Source organism: Triticum urartu, chromosome 6, assembly GCF_003073215.2.
Source record: "Triticum urartu cultivar G1812 chromosome 6, Tu2.1, whole genome shotgun sequence".
Taxonomy (NCBI): domain Eukaryota; kingdom Viridiplantae; phylum Streptophyta; class Magnoliopsida; order Poales; family Poaceae; genus Triticum; species Triticum urartu.
This window is the reverse complement of record NC_053027.1, coordinates 220,223,991-220,247,427: the sequence shown is the minus strand read 5'-3', so window position 1 is coordinate 220,247,427 and position 23,437 is coordinate 220,223,991.

The window sequence follows — 23,437 nt, the reverse complement described above, 5'->3', positions numbered from 1 at the left end:
TTATGTTGCAATTCCAATCCATTGATTCATCTTGTATATCTGCCTATCAAGATTCTAACGGATGTCACCTTCTTCAGGATGGCTCCTCCAACGCATCAGAATCCGGACCGCAATGATGGGGATCAGTCGAACCCTCCGCCACCACCTCCACCTCCGGAGGCATGGCAAGCTGTCATGGCAGCTGTCGGTGTCAAAACCGGCGGATCTCGGGTTGGGGGTCCCGAACTGTGCGTCTAAGGCGGATGGTAACAGGAGTTGGAGGACACAATGTTTACCCAGGTGCGGGCCCTCTCGATGGAGGTAATACCCTACTTCCTGCTTGATTGATCTTGATGAAATGAGTATTACAAGAGTTGATCTACCATGAGATCGGAGAGGCTAAACCCTAGAAGCTAGCCTATGGTATGATTGTTGTCGTCCTACGGACTAAACCCTTCAGTTTATATAGACATCGTAGGGGGCTAGGGTTACACAGAGTCGGTTACAATGGAGGAGATCTACATATCTAAATTGCCAAGCTTTCCTTCCACGCAAAGGAGAGTCCCACCCGGACACGGGATGAAGTCTTCAATCTTGTATCTTCATAGTCCAACAGTCTGGCTGTCCGAGGACCCCCTAATCTAGGACTCCTGCCACCAATGCCAACACTCAGATGCTTTTGCTACTCTTGCAAGAGCACAACCAAGGGCAAGGCAACCAAGGAAATCAAGGCCGAGGCAACAATCAGCCTCAGTTTGCTACCCTCAACCAGTTCCTCACAAACCAGCTGAAGTCCTTCAGCAATTGTGTTGAGGCCACAGACACCGATGACTGGCTTGCGGACATCTGCACATGTAGCAATGTCAAGCCTGAGGACAAGGTCAAGTTTGCTTCATTACAACTCAAGGACCAAGCTGTTGAGTGGTATCAACAATACAGAGATTCTAGAGGAGGTCGTGTGATTACTTGGGATGATTTCTGCCGAGACTTCAAAGCTCATCACATCCCACCAAGTGTTGCTGAGAGCAAGCGCGAGGAGTTCCGCAATCTGAAGCAAGGCAGCATGTCCGTGTATCAATACAATATCCGGTTTCAGAAACTTGCTCGCTTTGCTAAACAAGACGTTCCTGGCGAAAAGAGTATGATCTATCAATTCAGAGGTGGCCTTGGAGAAGATTTGCAGTTAGCTCTCGTGCTTCTTGAGCCGACTAAGTTTGATCAATTCTATAACATGGCACTAAAGCAAGAAGCTGCTCGACTCAAGTGTGAGGCTTCCAAGAAGAGATTCAGAGATGCAGTTCAGTCTTCTTCTTCATCACAAGTGGCAGCTAAGCAACAGAAGTTCTGGTTGCCTCCTCCTACGTTTCGTTAGCCCTACCAGCAGAAGAACAAAGGTGGCAATGGATCTTCCCACCCACCCAACCCAGGATATCAGAACAAAGCTCAGTCTCAAACTCCAAGGTCAAGTGCTCCTTATCATCTTCCGCTCTCAGAGGTTACTTGCAACAAGTGTTAACAGAAAGGGCACTATGCAAACAAGTGCTTCAACCAAAGGCGCTTTTCGCCTCCTCCTCCTGTGAGATCTTCAAGCAATGCAGTGGTCAAGCATAATTCCATGTTTGCAAAGGTGAACATGATGAACGCAGCTCAGGCAGAGGATTCTTCAGAAGTGATCATGGGTAATCTTCCTGTTAATGACTTTCCTGCAAAAGTCTTATTCAATTCTGGTGCATCACATTCTTTCATTTCAAGACCTTTTGTGGCTATGCATGATTTGGTTACTCAAGTATTGACGAGACCATTGTCTATAGTTTCTTCCGCTCAACAAATGTCTTCTCGAGTATTCGTTCGGGATTCCGTTATCAAGATGGGCAACTATAAACTTCTGTCCTCTCCGATTGTTCTTGGCGACTCGGATATTGATCTAATTCTCGTAATGGACTGGCTTTCTAAGCACAAGGCTCAGCTTGATTGTGCTGCCAGGGAAATTCAATTGACACACTCTTCTGAGGAGGTGATCATCTATGCCGCTCAGGACACAACCATTCGACTGTTTTCTCTCAATGAGAAGGGCGAGTTGAATGCCATCTCTCAGATTCCAGTCATTTGTGAATATCAAGACGTCTTTCCAGAAGAGTTTCCAGGAATGCCACCTCACCGGCCAGTTGAATTCGTTATTGATCTTGATCCTGGTACGGAACCCGTTTGCAAGTGTCCTTACAAGCTTGGGCCAGAGGAGTTGAAGGAATTGAAGAAACAACTCGATGAACAAAAGCGTATGGGTCTGATCAGACCAAGTTCATGTCCATGGGGTTGTGGTGTTCTTTTTGTTCGGAAGAAGGATGGAACGGAACGACTCTGCGTCGACTACCGTCCATTGAACAAGAAGACAATTAAGAACAAGTATCCACTTCCCAACATCAATGAGCGATTCGATCAACTGAAAGGTGCTAAAGTATTCTCCAAGCTTGACCTCCGTATGGGTTATCATCAGATTCGCATTCCTGAACAAGATATCCCCAAGAAAGCATTCATAACAAGCTATGGTTCTTATGAATATACTGTCATGTCTTTCGGCCTTGGCAATGCTCCTCCAACGTTCTCTCGCATGATGAACTTCATCTTCAACCCTTACACAAATGATTTCGCCCTGGTGTATCTCGATGATATCTTGGTCTTTTCCAAGAGTAAGGAGGATCATGCCAAGCATTTGAGATTGGTGCTCGACAAACTAAGAGAGCACAAATTCTATGCGAAGCTTTCCAAGTGTGAGTTCTAGCTTGATGAGGTTCTTTACCTTGGCCATATCATCTCCGCCAAAGGCCTCTCTGTTAATCCCGAGAAGGTGTCTGCAATTGTGAATTGGGAACCTCCTCAGAATGTCAAGCAGCTTCGTAGTTTTCTTGGACTTGCAAGCTATTGTCGAAGATTCGTTGAGAATTTCTCTAAGATTGCAAAGCCTCTTTCCAACCTCCTCCAGAAGCATGTCAAGTATGTCTGGACACTTGAATGTGACATTGCTTTCAACACCCTGAAAGAGAAGCTGGTAACAGCTCCTGTCTTGACTCCTCCTGACGAATCCAAGCCATTTGAAGTTTTCTGTGATGCTTCCTTGCAAGGTCTCGGCGCTGTGTTAATGCAAGAGAAGAAAGTTGTGGCTTACACCTCTCGTCAGTTGAAGCCCAACAAAAGGAACTACGCCACTCACGATATTGAGTTGGCACAATTTTCCATGCATTATTAACGTGGAGACATCTCTTGTTGGGAAGGAAAGTGGACATCTTCACAGATCATAAGAGCCTCAAGTACATCTTCACTCAACCCAACCTCAACCTCAGGCAGACTCTATGGGTCAAATGATTCAAGAGTACAATCCGAGTATTGAATATACTCCATGCAAGGCCAATGTCATTGCAAATGCTTTGAGCAGGAAGGCTTACTAGAACAGCTTAATTATCAAGCCCTTCCAACCGGACCTTTATGAAGCTTTCCGCAAACTGAACTTCCAAGTTATTCCTCAAGGCTTTCTTGCCAACCTCCAAGTCTCTCCTACTTTGGAAGATCAAATTCGTGAGGCACAACTCCTGGATACCATGGTGAAGAAGGTGAAACATGGGATTGCCAAGAGCCAACCCAAATACAAGTGATATCGCATTGATGACAAAGACACTATTTTTCAAGGACCGGATTGAGGTTCCTAAAGGTGATCTAAGGAAAGTCATTGTGAACGAAGTGCACAATTCTCTTTTGTCCATTCATCCTGGAAGTACGAAGATGTACCATGACCTCAAGCAGTCGTATTGGTGGACTCGAATGAAGGGAGAAATTGATAAATTCATGAATGAACATAATGTCTGTCGAAGAGTGAAAGTAGAACACCAACGACCAACAGGTATCCTCCAACCTCTTACTATTCCAGAATGCAAGTTTGGCCATATCGAGATGGACTTCGTTACTGGAGTTCCTAAGTCCAAGCATGGAAATGATGCTATCTTCGTTGTCATCGACAAGCTTACAAAAGTGGCTCATTTCATTCCGATCAAAGAATCTATCATAGCTACTCAGCTGGCAGAGCTATACACCTCCAAGATTCTCTCCTTGCATGGTATTCTGCAATTGATATCTTCATATCGTGGAAGCATTTTCACCTGCAAGTTCTGCGACTCCTTCCAGAAGGCCATGGGCACCAACATTCGCTTCAGTACAGCTTTCCATCCTCAAACAAGTGGCCAAGTCGAGTGAGTAAATCAAATCCTTGAAGATATGGTCAGGGCTTGTGTCATCTCTTTCGGCATGAAGTGGGAAGATTGTCTTCCATATGCCGAGTTCTCCTACAACAACAACTTCCAAGCGAGTTCGGGCAAGATCCCATTCGAAATCCTCTATGGCAGAAAGTGCCGTACTCCTCTAAATTGGTCAGAGACTAGTGAACGCCAACTTCCTGGCAAAGACTTAATCACAGAAGCTGAAGAAATGTGTAAAGTCATCCGTGAAAATCTCAAAGTCGCGCAATCACGCCAGAAGAGTTACTATGGTAGCAAGCACCGTGACTTGGCTTTCGAGATCGGAGACAATGTCTACCTCCGCGTCTCTCTAATGAAAGGCACTCGTCCCTTCGGTATCAAAGGGAAGCTTGCCCCTAGATATGTGGGTCCTTTCAAGATCATTGGCAAAAGAGGAGATCTAGCCTATCAACTTGAGCTTCCGTCCAACTTCGCAAATGTGCACGATGTGCTTCACGTGTCATAGCTTCGCAAGTGTTTCAAGACTCCTGAGCGCACCATTAACTTGAAGAGATTGATCTCGAAGAAGATTTGTCTTATCATGAGCGTCCCATTCAGTAAGTCTGAAACTTCTGCTATGTCTGAAACTGTTAATAAAACTTGCTACGATTACATGGGTGCCATCATATCTTCTGTGTCTTTTTGGCTCATGTTCAGTAAGGGACTTTTGTTCTATGCATTTAGTAGAATCATTCCATGCATTTGTTAGCTATGATATGTTCCTGTAGCATGTTCTTTTCTTGCTCTAAACAGTGCTTCCTGATGTTGGTTTTGACATGTTAGTGTTTGCACCAAGTCTGCACTTTTTCCATTCTTCTTTAAACCTGTTCTATTGTGATTTAGCAGTAGTTCAGTGTTCATTTTTTGTCAAGAATCTCTTGTGCATCCCTGCCATATGCTTTGTTGTTAAGTTGGAGTGCAGTACCATAGTTTCTTGTTGCATTCTAAGTGGCATCATGCTGTTAATCGCATATTTGCGTCATTCTTGTGATGCTTGCCATTTTGCAAACCGTCCATTCGTTTCCGATGATTTTTATATCAATTTCAACTGAAATCATCTCATCTTTCCAGTGGCATACTTAGTTTTCCAAGTTGATGCCTTGATCTTTCTTTCCCTTCCGGAGCACGCAAATGCATTGCATATCATGTCTTGCATATCATGCCATGTATTGCATCATGTTGCTTGTGCATTGCACTGTGATTGATTGTTGTTCCATTGCTTGTGTTCTTGCCTTGGGTAGAGCCAGGTGACGAGTACGTTACTGAGGAATCTGTTGAGTATGCTAAGGAGGATCAAGCTGTCGACAACTCTGAGAACTTTGCAGGCAAGATGACGATACCCTCGAAATCACTTCTATCTTTGCCTTGCTAGTTGTTCATTCTATCGCTATGTCGTGCTACCTACCACTTGTTATATCATGCCTCCCATATTGCCATGCCCAGCCTCTAACCCACCTTCCTAGCAAACCATTGTTTGGCTATGTTACCGCTTTTTCTCAGCCCCTCTTATAGCATTCTTAGTTGCAGGTGAAGTTGAAGTTTGTTCCATGTTGAAACATGGATATGTTGAGATATCACAATATCTCGTATTTAATTTAATCCATCTATATACTTGGTAAAGGGTGGAAGGCTCGGCCTTTTGCCTAGTGTTTTGTTCCACTCTTGCCGCCCTAGTTTCCGTTATACCAGTGTTATGTTCCTTGATTTTGCGTTCCTTACGCGGTTGGGTGTTATGGGAACCCCTCAACAGTTTGCTTTGAATAAAACTCCTCCAACAAGGCCCAACCTTGGTTTTAATATTTGCCAGCTAAGCCTTTTCCCTTGGGTTTTCACGAGCCTGAGGGTCATCTTTATTTTAACCCCCGGGCCAGTGCTCCTCTGAGTGCTGGTCCAAACTAGAGCCCCTTGCAGCGCCACCTCGAGGAAACTTGAGGGCTGGTTTTAGTTGTACGGATTGCTCATCCGGTGTGCCCTAAGAACGAGATATGTGCAGCTCCTATCGGGATTTGTCGGCACAGTCGGGCGGCTTTGCTGGTCTTGTTTTACCATTGTCGAAATGTCTTGTAACCGGGAGTCTGAGACCGATCGGGTCTTCCCGGGAGAAGGAATATCCTTCGTTGTCCGTGAGAGCTTGTGATGGGCTAAGTTGGGACACCCCTGCAGGGTATAAACTTTCGAGAGTCGTGTCCATGGTTATGTGGCAGATGGGAATTTGTTAATATCCTGTTGTAGAGAACTTCCCATTTAACTTAATTAAAATGAATCAACCGTGTGTGTAGCCATGATGCTCTCTTTTCGGCGGAGTCCAGGAAGTGAACACGGTCTTGTGTTATGCTTGAACGTAAGTAGTTTCAGGATCACTTCTTGATCACTTCTAGCTTCTCGACCGTGCTTTGCTTCTCTTCTCGCTCTACTTTGCGTATGTTAGCCCCATATATGCTTAGTGCTTGCTGCAGCTCCACCTCACTACCTTCACCTACCCATAAGCTTAAATAGTCTTGATCTCATGGGTGTGAGATTGCTGAGTCCTCATGACTCACGGATACTTCCAAACAGTTGCAGGTGCCGAGGATACCAGTGCAGGTGATGATATTGAACTCAAGTGGGAGTTCGACGAGGATCTGGGTCGTTACCACATTTTGTTTCCTGATGATCAGTAGTGGAGCCCAGTTGGGACGATCGGGGATCTAGCATTTGAGGTTGTCTTCCTTTATTTTGGTTCCGTAGTCGGACCTTTGATTGTACTGTAGATGATATATGGATTATTTATGTATTGTGTGAAGTGGCGATTGTAAGCCAACTCTTTATCCCTTTGTATTCAGTACATGGGATTGTGTTAAGATTACCCCTCTTGCGACAAAAATACCATACGACTATGCCTCTAAGTCATGCCCCGATACGTGGGAGATATGGCCGCATTGTGGGTGTTACATCCCATCTTCAAATATTCTTCAGCGTTGACAACTCTTTCTCTGTTCTGTTACTCATACATGCTCCAGAGCTTTGCCAGGCACATCTTCAAAGACTGTGGCCACTATTGATCAATCCACTCCAAGTAACAACACTTCCGTTCATCCTATAATATTTAAAATTAGATCAGTTACAATTGTAAGGGAAATGGGTTTATAGCAACATATAAAAGCACTAATGCTTATTTTGAAAAACTAAAGAAACATGTTAATTATGACATATCTTCTCAAAAAGATCAATGTGCAAATGAATTAATTGCTACTTAGATAACAACCAAATTCTAGAACATCAGAAGCTATAATTAACTACAACAATGCTACAAGTTCTTACTCATGTACAATAAATAACAAATTGAACATTTTATGAGGAAGGTAAATATAACTGCAATAGCATAGCGACAGTGTTTGGATGACAAAAAATTAATACTAACAGGTGTGTACATGCACAAATTTAGTAAGATAGAACTAATAGCACTAAGGTCGTCCACTATGTATGCCAAAACTAGTCTAAAGACAACTGTTGCTACATGTCGCACCAGTGCCTTGCACTAGAGAACAGATGAAGCGGAAAAAAAATAAGGGGCCGAACTCCGAAGCACCTATTTGCTCCATTGCCCAGTTCCTTTGTGCCATAAAGATTTAGTATTTTACTGCTTGGCTTCTTGGATGTGTGGACCAAACTTGGCTGCACAAACTGCTGAAGCGGTGCTAAATAATTTTCTAATGGCACCGCTGATGAAATGGCAACAATTTTAGATACTAGGTACAAACTATGACACTGTCTTAGGATGCGTTTGGTTGAAGGTGTGGTATGAATGGGTTGGGACCGTGACAGTGTCTAAATCACATCTAACAAATGATTTGTAACAATGAAAGTGGGTCTAACTTTCTCTGCACATGCCAGAAACTTCCTCCCACTATCCATAGATTCAAATGCAACTAGCTTCACGCATGGAGATTGATGGTGACGACGAGCAGACATATCTTCAGCCACCCCGCTCCATTCATTGCCACTGATGGTCCTAGGGAGCTACAAAACGAAGAAGTGACTCAAATCGATCGCCAGGTAAAAATCCTTCATTTGAAGTCATAGCCCGAGAGAGAGAAGAGAGGCATACCGGGTGGTGAAGGAGTCGTTGCCGGAGGAGGAAGCGCTGGAGAGGTCTTTGAAGAAGACCATGGTGACCCCGGCGGTAGGATACAAGACGGCGAGAGCGAGGAATGGGCTATAGCTTAGGAAGGAAGGAGGAAATAGGGGAAATGTGACTTGTGGTCGGGGGGAAAAGGGGGTGGGGAAGGGGGGAGGGGGTAGATATTTTTGGCGGTAGGCCAAAATTTTGGAAATGTGGAGGGAAACTTTGCGCGCGGTGCCTCTGGACCATTCACTTTGAACGATTGTTTGCATCACAAACGATTGTTCTTCTTTACGCGCATGGGATGAGTTTGATAATTCAAATTTTGGTGGAAATTTCCCCGGGTACGTCATTGCATAATTTAACATCGCTTGCTAATTTGGGCACACAAAATAGTGTATAGCAGACATACCACACTTACTGAATCGAGCAATTTTAGTAATTAAACAGTGCCAGTTGACCTAAACATTTCTCTAACAAAAGGCCAGCATTAAAAACAGAGCCTAAGTACGCATAATTTTAACAAATCCGCCGCAGCACCGGCCTATGCATCACCGGTGTGAGATGAGATGTCGATGACTTTTCCTGGCGTCATGCCGCCGTTGGTGGACTCCGCATCCCCCCTGCTTAAGGCCCTATTTGGTTCAGCTTTTATCGACGGATTCCACTATCACGTAGCAGAATCTGAACCAAAGGGCAAACCAAGCAGAATCCGATTCCTGAAATCCGCTGCCAAAATCTGAACCAAAAGTAGAAGTAGCCCAGGACGTGCTTTTCAAAATCTGATTCCGCCGCGGGCCAAAATCTGAAAAAGCTATATCAGCTTGTTTGCAAAATGACCTACATCTTTTTCACATCAGATTTTCCATAGCTGTTTTTTCATAGCAGATTTTTCACAGCTGCTTTTAAAAATCCACAGCCAAACCAAACATGGCCTAAGCCGACCGCGTCCTCGTCCTCGTCCTCGTCCTCGGCGCTGGCCTCAAGGTTGTAGTACTCGTAGTAGTGGCTACACCAGAGCTCGTGTTGGTACTTCACCGCCAATTCCTCGACGGACAGACTCTTCTCTACCTCGACCTCGACCAGGCGCAACTCCTCCTCCCGGCGCTCCTCGATCTCCGCCGCCTCCTGCATCTCCAGCTCCCTCTCGGCGACCTCATGAGGAAGCAGGTGCTCCATGGCCACTGCCGCCTTTTCGGACGTGGGTTGCATGCTGGAGTCTGAGGTGGCCTGGAATATCTTGGTGTGTGCATCCTCGATCTTGGCATGGATGGCCTCGACCCGGGCCAGTGCGACATTGGCGGGACGGACAGCAGCACGAGCGCTCTCGGCATTTGCAGCCGCCATCGCAGCAGCAGCTACAGCCGTCTTGGCTGCTGCAGCTGTCCTGGCCACTACCACAGACGCCCTCTCAGTGGAAGCGGGCACGCTTAATGCGGATTCGGTGGCACTCTCGGCATAGACGGCCGCGCTCTCGGCGTAGGCGGCGGCGCTCGGGGGGCACGGCCATCGTACTGGCCTTCTCAAAGCATTTCCACGGCGTCATCTTTGCAAGAAGGGGTGCAGGAATGAGGATCGAGATTCGTAGATTCGGGGGTTGCCAATACTGGAGCAGACGAGCCGGCGAAGCTTAAGGAGGAAGACTTAAATAGACCCAGATATTTTCATCGCAAACGGTTCCTAGAAAACAACTGTGTGTGCTGTTGTAGATATTTTTTATTAGCTGTGAAAGATGAATTTGGAGTAAAGTGGCAACGGATGGTGCTTTAAATGTACGAGAAAATTTGTAGTACTAATACAACTGTCATGTCAAATTTTGGAAAATTTTAGGGGTCATTTGACCTTTTAGGACATTTAAGTGATTTTTCTAGCCATTTAATGACTGTAATTTAAATTTGAACTACATGTACATGCAACAGCTAACCATAATGGTTTGAAAAGTCATATTTTGTGTACTTGTGTGCGATTTAATTCCATGTGTAGTAAATTGGAAGGAATTTTCAAACATATTGGTCTAACGGCTATGAAACAATTAAGCATGGAGTGCCATGGCATTTAAATTCCAAAAAAATAAAAAACATCAGAAACACATGAAACCTTGGTTGATGTAATGTCATGCCACCAAGATGATGTGGTAAAAAATTTGGCATGTGTGACGAAAGTTTGGACACACACCCCTCACAAACCGGAGCAACTCACTAGAAGGCTCGTGGTTCCGAGAGGGAACAATGCATCTTTGATGACGAACGGGAGATATCTTCCTCTTACAACCTTCAAATTTTTTCTACATGTAACGCGCACTAATACAACTGTCATGTGAAAATTTGGAAAATTTCAGGGGTTATTTGACCTTTTGAAGACATTTAAGTGATTTTTTAGCCATTTAATTACCGTAATTCAAATTTGAACTACATCTACATGCAACGGCTAACAATAACGGTTTGAAAAATCATATGTTTGTACTTGTGTGCAAGTTAATTCCATGTGAAATAAATTAGAAGGAATTTTTAAACATATTGGTCTCACGACATGGACACATGCATATGTATGCATGGAGTGCCATGGCATTTTAATTCCAAAAAAATAAAAAATGGTCAGAAACACATGAAACCTTGGTTGATGTAATGTCATGCCACCAAGATGATGTGGTAAAAAAATTGGCATTTTTATGAAAGTATGGACACACACCCCTTACAAACCAGAGCAACTCACTAGAAGGCTTGTGGTTCCAAGAGGGAACAATCAATGTTTGATGATGAACACGAGATAGCTTCCTCTTATGGCCTTCAACTTTTTTCTATGTTTAACGTGCACTACTACAACTGTGATGTGAAAATTTGGAAAAATCTAGGGGTCATTTGACCTTTTAAAGACATTTAAGTGATTTTTTAGCCATTTAATGACCGTAATTGAAATTTGAACTACATCTACATGCAATGTCTAACCATAACGGTTTGAAAATCATTTTTGAGTACTTGTGTGCGAGTTAATTCCATGTGCAGTAAATTAGAAGGAATTTTGAAACAGATTGGTCTCGCGACATGGACACATGCATATGTATGCATGGAGCACTACTAGGAAAATGCTTATAGATATAAGTTTACCAGTAGCGTTTGTTTATAGCCCCACGCTACTAAAGAGCACTATTGGTATCAGTTAGCAGCAGCGCTTGTTACACAGCACCACGCTACTGCTAAGTGTAATACACCACACCCCCTGTCAAAAAATAGCAGCAGCGCCTGTCATCCAACCTGCGCTATAGCTAGTGGGCCTAGCAGTAGCGCTGGCCCATTTCCCGAGCTGCTATTAAGCCCACTACCCCCCCCCACGCCCCCGGCCCGGCCGGCCTGATCTCACTCTAACTCATACTCCCACACTCCGACCCTCTCGATCCCCTGCGCGCCGCCGTCAACCCCCGCACTGCCGTCCCCCGCGCCGGCCCTCCTCCCAGCGTCGGCCGCCCTCGCCCGCGCCAGCCCTCCTCCCCGCCGGCCGCCCAGCTCCCCCGCGTCGGCCTCCCTCCTCCGCCCGCCGCCCCGGCCCCCGCGCCGGCTCTCCTCCCGCACCGGCCCTCCTCCACCGAGAGGTATTCCTTCCTCCTTCCTCCTCCTCCCTCCCTAGTTATAGTTATTAGAGTAATTATTTTGAATTATGTAGTTGAAAAAATGTAGGTTATTAGAATAATTTAGGTTATGCATGATCGAACCCTTGCTTGGACAGATTAGGTATGAACCCTAGTTAATTCGTATGAACCCTAGGTTTTTAAATTTAGCTAGGTTTTAAAGTTAGGACAAAAAGTTAGCTAGGTTTTTAATTAGGTGTAGTTAATGGAATTTAGGTGTTTTAAGTGTATTTAAAAGATTTTTAGGTGTTTTAGTTGTTTTAGGTGTAGTTAACAGAATTTTAGGTGTTTTAGTTGTTTTAGGTGTAGTTAACAGAATTCTAGGTATTTTTTAGTTAAAGCAATTGCTTTTATTTTTTTTAGTTAAAGCAATTTTTCCTGTTATATGCAAATTTACAGTGGACATGTCATATATTTCCGAGTGGCCTATGTTTTGCCAGAAATGTTAATTCGTTTATGTTCTGGCAAATTTCAGGCGCTCGATATGTCCTGTTTTTAGCAAAGGTCATGCCAAATTTTGCTTATCGTGTTTATTAATTTTGTTTTAATAATTAAGCATTTTGTTCTCGATGATGCCTATCCCGCATCCTCGTCGTCGACTCGGCGGAGGACTCCTGGTTGAGCCGAGGGGCCATGTCCGGGACTGGGCTCCGCCGGGCTGGTACTGGGTTGTGCTACCTTCTGGTGAGCGCATCTTAGTGAGGAGCCAGCCCGTCATCGACCCGGAGCTTCTTTGGTGGCGGGCACGTGGGCCTACATCAGTGGAGAGGCTTGAGTCCCCCGCGCAGGTGGTACAACACCGTGTCACGGAGGAGAACACGCACGTCCATCGCTACTTGGTTCTGTTGGCAAACGGCCGGTTCTCCAATACCTGGCAGATTCTTTGGGGATCTCACCGGAGCTATGATCCGGTGATGGTTCCTTCTCTTTGGGTGTCCACCGCGGCCCACTGAACCTAAAGGAGCTATTATTTGAGATGTATTAGTGATATTATATGATGATCTTTGCTACAAACTACTATATATGTATTCGATGATGGATTATTAATTACCTATTAGCTATTTTCTTATTGAATGGAAAAGATGAGCGCGGTTTGTGCTACAAACTACTATATATGTATTCATGATGGATTATATGATGATCTTTGCTACAAACTACTACAAACTACAAATTTTAGGTGTTTTAGTTGTTATATGATGATCTTTGCTACAATCTACTATATATGTATTCGATGATGGATTATTAATTACCTATTAGGAAATGTCTGACGACGAAAGCGAATTCGCTATGTGCGAGTACTGTGAAGATAAGCGCGATCTGTGCGACATGCCTCACTTGGTAGAAGGTCGGCGCTTCAGCATCAAGCTCCAAGAGACCTTCGATGTTGAAACGGTACGCAACAACGACAAGTGTTTTTTGTTATTTTTTGCACGACTTCTCTGCTTCTTCAACATCTAATTTCCGTCTTTTACAATTTGACTAGCTTATCCCATGCCATGCGAGACGCTATGTCTTGGAGAAGATGGGTTTTGAAGATCATGAAAGAATGGAGACAAAGATAATTCAACTAAGGACCCATCATGGTTATGATTTTGCTATAAATCTATACAATTATGTGAACTCATCCAATTTTGGTTACCTGAATTGGGAAGCCCTTTGCAAGGCGTATGATTTTCATGAGGGTATGCTTCTCACCTTCGATCTTGGTGATCCTGACATCGACAAAAATGATATGACCATTTGGGTCCTTGTTAACACGCTTCCAGTTTTAGCGCTGTGTGAGTTTCTTAAACATATTTACTAAGTAATTTATATTGTTTATTTCAAAATATTTGACAGTTTATTTCCATTGACAGCTTATTTTCATTCTTCAAAAAATGTACAGAAAATGCTAGACAGAACCTACTACTACAATGATGAAGCACAATTAACTTATAAGGAGCAAGATGGTCTTATCTCATTTTTACTAATATTGAGAATTACAATATCTATTATCAAACTCCTCCACATTATGGTCAATACGTGCCACTAGTGCACGTGTTGAACTACGGTAACATCAATGGAGATATCATGGTAAGATTTTCTACTATTACGACATCCGTGCATCTGTTGCATAAATTCTTCTAAAACTAAACTATATTGCTAACTACAAAGTTATTACTATGTTTTTGAACAGAAAATCCCGATGGATTGTGTGCCTCATCTGATGTTGACAAGAGGTCGCGTTAACGTTATGAGCTTACAGCCACCATGGCCAGGTCATCTGCAGTATCCACATCACTCCTGTCCATACCAGATTTCTAAAAGCGAGGAAGCCATGATAATAGATGATTTCAAAAAATGTTTGAACCATCATAGAGAGCTACTTGGAAGCAACATTGTGCGTAGGCCAAGACTCAGAGACAAGATGATCTCCGTTCTTTATTATGGAGAGTCAATTTTCCTTAATGCAGCGTCAATGCCTATCTTGTTTTATGATATTTTACCTAAGAGAGGGTAGAGTAGGTCCTATGAGAGGAGTAGGTCATAGCTAGAATGTGTTATTATGTGCTACAATGTGTTAGAGTTCATGATGAGGAGGAGGAGTTGTGATTATGACTAGTGACCAACTTGTTATATGATGTCTCATTGACGAACATTGTTTGATGGTGATGACAAGTGGTAAAGAATATGCTATTTAAACAGACTAGTTCATGATGAGTTGTTATTGTATAAAAGATATATCTGTTTAAACATGTACAGCGCCAAAATGCTAAGAAAACATAAATGTTAGCAGTAGCGCGGCCCTGAAAACACGCTACTAGTACTTGAACTTACCAGTAGCGCTGGCCTATAAACGCGCTACTGCTACAAATAGCTGTAGCGCCGTAGCAGTAGCGCTGGTGCCCGCACTACTGGTAGCTCAAAAACCAGTGCTACTGGTAAGCATTTTCCTAGTAGTGGAGTGTCATGGCATTTTAATTCCAAAAAATTAAATAATGATCAGAAAAACATGAAACCTTGCTTGATGTAATGTCATGCCACCAAGATGATGTGGTAAAACAATTGGCCTGTTTGACGAAAGTTTGGACAAACCCCCCTCACAAACCGGAGCAACTCACTAGAAGGCTCATGGTTCCAAGAGGGAACAATGCATGTTTGATGACGAATGGCCTTCAATTTTTTTCCACATTTAGCATGCACTAGTACAATTGTAATGTGAAAATTTGGAAAATTCTAGGGGTCATTTGACCTTTTAAAGACATTTAAGTGATTTTGTAGCCATTTAATGACCGTAATTCAAATTTTAACTACATCTACATGCAACGCCTAACCATAATGGTTTAAAAATCATATTTGTGTACTTGTGTGCGAGTTAATTCCATGTGTAGTAAATTAGAAGGAATTTTCAAACATATTGGTCTCACGACATGGACACATGCATATGTATGCATGGAGTGCCATGGCATTTTAATTCCAAAAAAATTAAAAAATGATCAGAAAAACATGAAACCTTGCTTGATGTAATGTCATGCCACCAAGATGATGTGGTAAAAAATTGTCTTGTTTGACGAAAGTTTGGACACCCCCCCTCACAAACCGGAGCAACTCACTAGAAGGCTCGTGGTTCCGAGAGGGAACAATGCATGTTTGATGACAAACAGGAGATAGGTTACTCTTACGGCGATCAAATTTTTTCCTACATTAAACATGCACTAATACAACTGTCATGTGAAAATTTGGAAAATTTCAGGGGTCATTTGACCTTTTAAAGATACTTAAGTGATTTTTCTAGCCATTTAATGCCCGTAATTCAAATTTGAACTTCATCTACATGCAATGGCTAACCATAACGGTTTGAAAAATCATATTTGTGTACTTGTGTGCGAGTTAATTCCATGTGCAGTAAATTAGAAGGAACTTTAAACATATTGGTCTCACAACATGGACACATGCATATGTATGCATGCAGTGCCATGGCATTTTAATTCCAAAAAAATAAAAAATGATCAGAAAAACATGAAACCTTGCTTGATGTAATGTCATGCCACCAAGATGATGTTTTAAAAAATTGGCCTGTTTGATGAAAGTTTGGACACACCCCCTCACAAACCGGAGCAACTCACTAGAAGGTTCGTGGTTCGCAGAGGGAACAATGCATGTTTGATGACGAATGGGAGATAGCTTCCTCTTACGGCCTTCAAATTTTTTTTCCTACGTTTAACATGCACTAATAGTCTAATACAATTCTCATGTGAAAATTTGGAAAATTCCAGGGGTCATTTGACCATTTAAAGACATTTATGTGATTTTCTAGCCATTTAATGACCGCAATTCAAATTTGAACTACATCTACATGCAACGGGTAACCATAACGGTTTGAAAAATCATATTTTTGTGTACTTGTGTGCGAGTTAAAAAATCATCAGACGATGTAAATATTTGGTGTTTAAAAAATAAAATGTAAAGATCTGGCAAGACAACCGCCCCCCACACGATTGCACTCTATCTCGCGGCTGGAGGTTTCATAGGTGAGGGGCAGGGATCATTAATCAGACACAGTTTTGTATTGGAAACCGTCAGGTATTATGTGCACACATGGATTTTCTTGCAGGAATCATGTGTAATTCAAACTATAGTACTCATAAATTCCGGGGACCGGCGTGTGTACTGTTCCCGTCGATCTAGATTCCGGCCGCCAATAAATACTACCTTGCTCACGTCGTCCCGCGTGCATTCTCATCTACATCCTCCCCTTGCTTGCCCTCTCTCTGAAATCTTCGCCATGGCGTTGCCGGTCTGCCAACGCACCGACGAGGAGTCGCCACCCCCCCTCCCCTCCGAGGACGCTCATGTTGGGGAACGTAGCATAAATTCAAAATTTTCCTACGTGTCACCAAGATCTATCTATGGAGTCATCTAGCAACGAGGGAGGAGTGGATCTACATACCCTTGTAGATCGCGGGCGGAAGCGTTCAAGAGAATGGGGTTGATGGAGTCGTACTCGTCGTGATCCAAATCACCGATGATCCTAGCGCCGAACGGACGGCACCTCCGCGTTCAACACACGTACGGAGCGGAGACGTCTCCCACGCCTTGATCCAGCAAGGAGGAGGGAGAGGTTGATGGATATCCAACAGCACGACGGCGTGGTGGAAGTAGCGGGATTCCAACAGGGCTTCGCTAAGCGCTGCGGGAGGAGGGAGATGTGTCACGGGAGGGAGAGGGAGGCGCCAGGCCTTAGGTATGGTTTGCTCCTCCTTTTCCCCACTATATATAGGGCCAAGGGAGAGGGGGGAGGCGCAGCCCTTGCCCCTTCCTCCAAGTAAGGGTGCGGCCAAGGGGGGGAGGAGTCCATCCTCCCCAAGGCACCTCGGAGGTGCCTTCCCCCTTTAGGACTCTCCCCTTTTTTCTCTCTCTTGGCGCATGGGCCTCTTGGGGCTGGTGCCCTTGGCCCATATAGGACAAGGCACACCCCCTACAGCCCATGTGCCCCCCCGGGGCAGGTGGCCCCACCCGGTGGACCCCCGGGACCCTTCCGGTGGTCCCGGTACAATACCGGTGACCCCGAAACTTGTCCCGATGGCCGAAATAGCACTTCCTATATATAATTCTTTACCTCCGGACCATTCCGGAACTCCTCGTGACGTCCGGGATCTCATCCGGGACTCCAAACAACTTTCGGGTTACCGCATACTAATATCTCTATAACCTTAGCGTCACCGAACCTTAAGTGTGTAGACCCTACGGGTTCGGGAAGCATGCAGACATGACCGAGACGTTCTCCGGTCAATAACCAACAGCGGGATCTGGATACCCATGTTGGCTCCCACATGTTCCACGATGATCTCATCGGATGAACCACGATGTCAAGGACTTAATCAATCCCGTATACAATTCCCTTTGTCTAGCGGTATTGTACTTGCCCGAGATTCGATCGTCGGTATCCCTATACCTTGTTCAATCTCGTTACCGGCAAGTCTCTTTACTCGTTCCGTAACACATCATCCCGTGATCAACTCCTTGATCACATTGTGCACATTATGATGATGTCCTACCGAGTGGGCCCAGAGATACCTCTCCGTTTACACGGAGTGACAAATCCCAGTCTCGATTCGTGCCAACCCAACAGACACTTTTGGAGATACCTGTAGTGTACCTTTATAGCCACCCAGTTACGTTGTGACGTTTGGCACACCCAAAGCATTCCTACGGTATCCGGGAGTTGCACAATCTCATGGTCTAAGGAAATGATACTTGACATTAGAAAAGCTTTAGCATACGAACTACACGATCTTGTGCTAGGCTTAGGATTGGGTCTTGTCCATCACATCATTATCCTAATGATGTGATCCCGTTATCAACGACATCCAATGTCCATGGTCAGGAAACCGTAACCATCTATTGATCAACGAGCTAGTCAACTAGAGGCTTACTAGGGACATGGTGTTGTCTATGTATCCACACATGTATCTGAGTTTCCTATCAATACAATTATAGCATGGATAATAAACGATTATCATGAACAAGGAAATATAATAATAACTAATTTATTATTGCCTCTAGGGCATATTTCCAACAGTCTCCCACTTGCACTAGAGTCAATAATCTAGTTCACATCGCCATGTGATTAACACTCACAGGTCACATCGCCATGTAACCAACATCCAAAGAGTTTACTAGAGTCAATAATCTAGTTCACATCACTATGTGATTAACACTCAATGAGTTCTGGGTTTGATCATGTTGCTTGTGAGAGAGGTTTTAGTCAACGGGTCTGCAACATTCAGATCCGTATGTACTTTGCAAATCTCTATGGCATCTCCTAGATGCAGCTACCACGTTCTATTTGGAGCTATTCCAAATAACTGTTCTACTATACGAATCCAGTTTACTACTCAGAATAATCTGGATTAGTGTCAAAGTTTGCATCGGCGTAACCCTTTACGACGAACTCTTTTACCACCTCCATAATCGAGAAAATTCCTTAGTCCACTAGTTACTAAGGATAACTTTGACCGCTGTCCTGTGATCCATTCTTGGATCACTCTTGTACCCCTTGACTGACTCATGGCAAGGCACACTTCAGGTGCGGTACACAGCATAGCATACTGTAGAGCCTATGTCTTAAGCATAGGGGACGACCTTCGTCCTTTCTCTCTATTCTGCCGTGGTCGAGCTTTAAGTCTTAACTTCATACCTTACAACTCAGGCAAGAACTCCTTCTTTGACTGATCCATCTTGAACACCTTCAAGATCATGTCAAGGTATGTGCTCATTTGAAAGTACTATTAAGCGTTTTGATCTATCCTTATAGATCTTGATGCTCAATGCTCAAGTAGCTTAATCCAGGCTTTCCATTGAAAAACACTTTCCAAATAACCCTATATGCTTTCCAGAAATTCTACGTCATTTCTGATCAACAATATGTCAACAACATATACTCATCAGAAATTCTATAGTGCTCCCACTCACTTCTTTGGAAATACAAGTTTCTCATAAACTTTGTATAAACCCAAAATCTTTGATCATCTCATCAAAGCATACATTCCAACTCCGAGATGCTTACTCCAGTCCTTAGAAGGATTGCTGGAGCTTTGCATACTTATTAGCATCTTTCAGGATTGACAAAACCTTCCGGTTGTATCACATACAACCTTTCCTCAAGAAAATGTCGTCGAGGAAACAATGTTTTGACATCCTATCTGCAAGATTTCATAAATAATGCAGTAATCGCTAATATAATTCCAACAGACTCTTAGCATCGCTACGAGTGAGAAAGTCTCATCGTAGTCAACTCCTTGAACTTGTCGGGAAAACATCTTAACGACAAGTCGAGCTTTCTTAATGGTGACATTTACCATCATTGTCCGTCTTCCTTTTAAAATCCATCTGCACTCAACAGCCTTACGACCATCGAGTAGTTCTTGCCAAAGTCTACACTTTGTTTTCATACATGGATCCTCTCTCGGATTTTATGGCCTCGAGCCATTTATCGGAATCCAGGCCCACCATCGCTTCTCCATAGCTCGTAGGTTCATTGTTGTCTAGCAACATGACTTCCAAGACAGGATTACGTACCACTCTGAAGTAGTACGCATCCTTGTCGTCCTACGAGGTTTGGTAGTGACTTGATCCGAAGTTTCATGATCACTATCATAAGCTTCCACTTCAATTGGTGTAGGTGCCACAGGAACAACTCCCTGTGCCCTGCTACACACTAGTTGAAGTGACGGTTCAATAACCTCATCAAGTCTCCACCATCCTCCCACTCAATTCTTTCGAGAGAAACTTTTCCTCGAGAAAGGACCCGATTCTAGAAACAATCCCTATTGCTTTCGGATCTGAGACAGGAGGTATACCCAACTGTTTTGGGTGTCCTATGAAGATGCATTTATCCGCTTTGGGTTCGAGCTTATCAGCCTGAAACTTTTTCACATAAGCGTCGCAGCCCCAAACTTTTAAGAAATGACAGCTTAGGTTTCTCTAAACCATAGTTCATACGGTGTCATCTCATCGGAATTACGTGGTGCCCTATTTAAAGTGAATGTGGTTGTCTCTAATGCCTAACCCATAAACTATCGTGGTAATTCGATAAGAGACATCATGGTATGCATCATATCCAATAGGGTGCAGTTATGATGTTCGGACACACCATCACACTATGGTGTTCCAGGCTGTATTAGTTGTGAAACAATTTCCACAATGTCTTAATTCTGTGCCAAACTCGTAATTCAGATATTCATCTCTATGATCATATCATAGATATTTTATCCTCTTGTCACGACGATCTTTCAACTTCACCCTGAAATTACTTGAACCTTTCAATAATTCAGACTCGTGATTCATCAAGTAAATATACTCAACATCTACTCAAATCATCTGTGAAGTAAGAACATAACGATATCCACTACATGCCTCAGCACTCATTGGACTGCACACATCAAAATGTATTACTTCCAACAAGTTGCTTTCTAGTTCCATTTTACTGAAAACGAGGCTTTCAGTCATCTTGCCCATGTGGTATGATTTGCATGTCTCAAGTGATTCAAAATCAAGTGAGTCCAAACGATCCATCTGTATAGAGTTTCTTCATGCATATCTACCAACAAACATGGTTCGCATGTCTCAAACTTTTCAAAAATGAGTGAGTCCAAAGATCCATCAACATGGAGCTTCTTCATGCGTTTTATACCGATATGACTTATGCAGTGCCACAAGTAGGTGGTACTATCATTACTATCTTATATCTTTTGGCATGAACATGTGTATCACTACAATCAAGATTCAATAAACCATTCATTTTAGGTGCAAGACCATTGAAGGTATTATTCAAATAAACAGAGTAACCGTTATTCTCCTTAAATGAATAACCGTATTGCGATAGACATAATCCAATCATGTCTATGCTCAACGCAAACACCAATCTCGATGGTAGAGGGAGCGTGCGATGCTTGATCATATCAACATTGGAAACACTTCCAACACATATCGTCAGCTCACCTTTAGCTAGTCTCCGTTTATTCCGTAGCTTTTATTTCGAGTTACTAACCCTTAGCAACACGAACCAGTATCTAATACCCTGGTGCTACTAGGAGTACTAGTAAAGTACACATCAACACAATGTATATCCAATATACTCTATCGACTTGCGCCTACCCCGCCACCAACCCACGCCCGCCCGCACGCAGCTCCCCCCCACGCTCTCAGACCCTGCCCCCCGCAATACTCATCTTATCCTATGGTAGTACTAGGGATAGTCTGCTCCTAGTGTGGCTGTTCCTCTCCTATATTGACTAGGAAAGTGCACTTCACAGGTCTACGGCCGTCTTGGTTCAATCCCCTTGTGCTTTACTCATATCCCAGAGTCTATGCAGCGGGATAGTGGCTGGCCCGTTTGTATTCATCGCGAAGTGTCATACCGATCAGTTGGCCACTTGTGATGCCTGCTCACTTGCAAGACGTGAGTTTCCAGCTATAATCAACGGAACAAGATGAGGCTTCTCTCTCTTGATTCTATCTTATGGTTGTTGCGAAATCGCCGCACATATCTCAATGTGATGGGCATTCATATTAGCATCGTTCCTATGAATATATGGTTTATTAGAATTCTGAGATAACATCGCAAGCTCTACGACACGCGTGTAGTTGTAATGACTTACTAGGAGCAAACACACTATGCTCATCTGAAGATCTAACACAACTAGACGAATATCAAGATATGGAAGACCACCTGATCGTTATGCGCTTGGCAGACGGGGACCAATCCGCTTAGCACAGAAGTCCCATCAATTTAGAGCTTTTCTCCACGCTTAGTGAATGTGGCGTAAGTTGTGAATAAATCGTCGGGAGGTCTTTAAATACCTTCCTTTTGTGGCATCGCCGCAGCCACGAGGCCTGATTATATCCCGATTCAGGCGCTCTCAAAGCATCTCGATCATGTTGCACCGTTTTCAATGAGATGCTCGTCTTGTCCCAGAATACTATAGCGTTAATTCTGACTACTAGTCAGTTTATTGATCAAATGTGTTATGCATATTGTAATGCCCTGGAACACTAAATCACAGTACGACAGTGTGCGCAGATGCTGGCGTTCGTCACACTTCTAGAGACGGTGACATTGGAAGGACTATAAGACCTATACTATTGAAGCAAAGAGACCAATCACCTCAGTTATGGGTGGGACACCTAGTCCGCATAAATTGCTACCCATACTTTTGAAATTCTGTTTGTGTCACAATCCTCAAATGGGTTGTGAGGTCTCAGTCAGTAGGAGTATACACTAGCGTTAGAACAGTAGATACAGACTAACGTCGAGAACTCCATCGCATCAATTGATGCGAAGACCTTTTTGACTAATGATCAGATAATTTAAGTTTCATCTAGTGAACTGTCCCACTAAGGATAAGACGATCCCTTCTTGACGACGATTACTAAAGTTGAGTTTAAACATTGGAATCCGAGAAAGATTCCCAACCGAAGTCCTACGGCCGGCGGTGTACACGATCAATCACGTTTGAGGACAAACACTAGTCACATCAGGGTGACAAACACATCTCATGGTTGAATACGAGTATTCTACCGGAGTAGTGAACGGTTAAGCTAACAATAGATGCGTCCGCTGGAATCCCAAGAGGATAAATGATCTAATGAATGACGTCGATAGTAGCTTAGTCGAAGTATGTTCTCGCAAAGTGTAACGAGTCCTCGACTGATACACTGAAGCACAAAAGGAACATTGGGGCTCGGATATGCGTATATCGACCAATAATTACAGCCAGACACACACCATAGCTTGTAAAGGTAGTTTTGCAGGTGTGTAGCAACACGTGATCTTAAACACCAATCGTTGTAACTTGGCATCGCACGATTTAGGATAGGAAGATCCTCAAATCCCACAATGATGCTCTTTCGAATTACCCCCGAACGATAGTTCATTTATGGGTTAGACATTAAATACAACCAAATTCA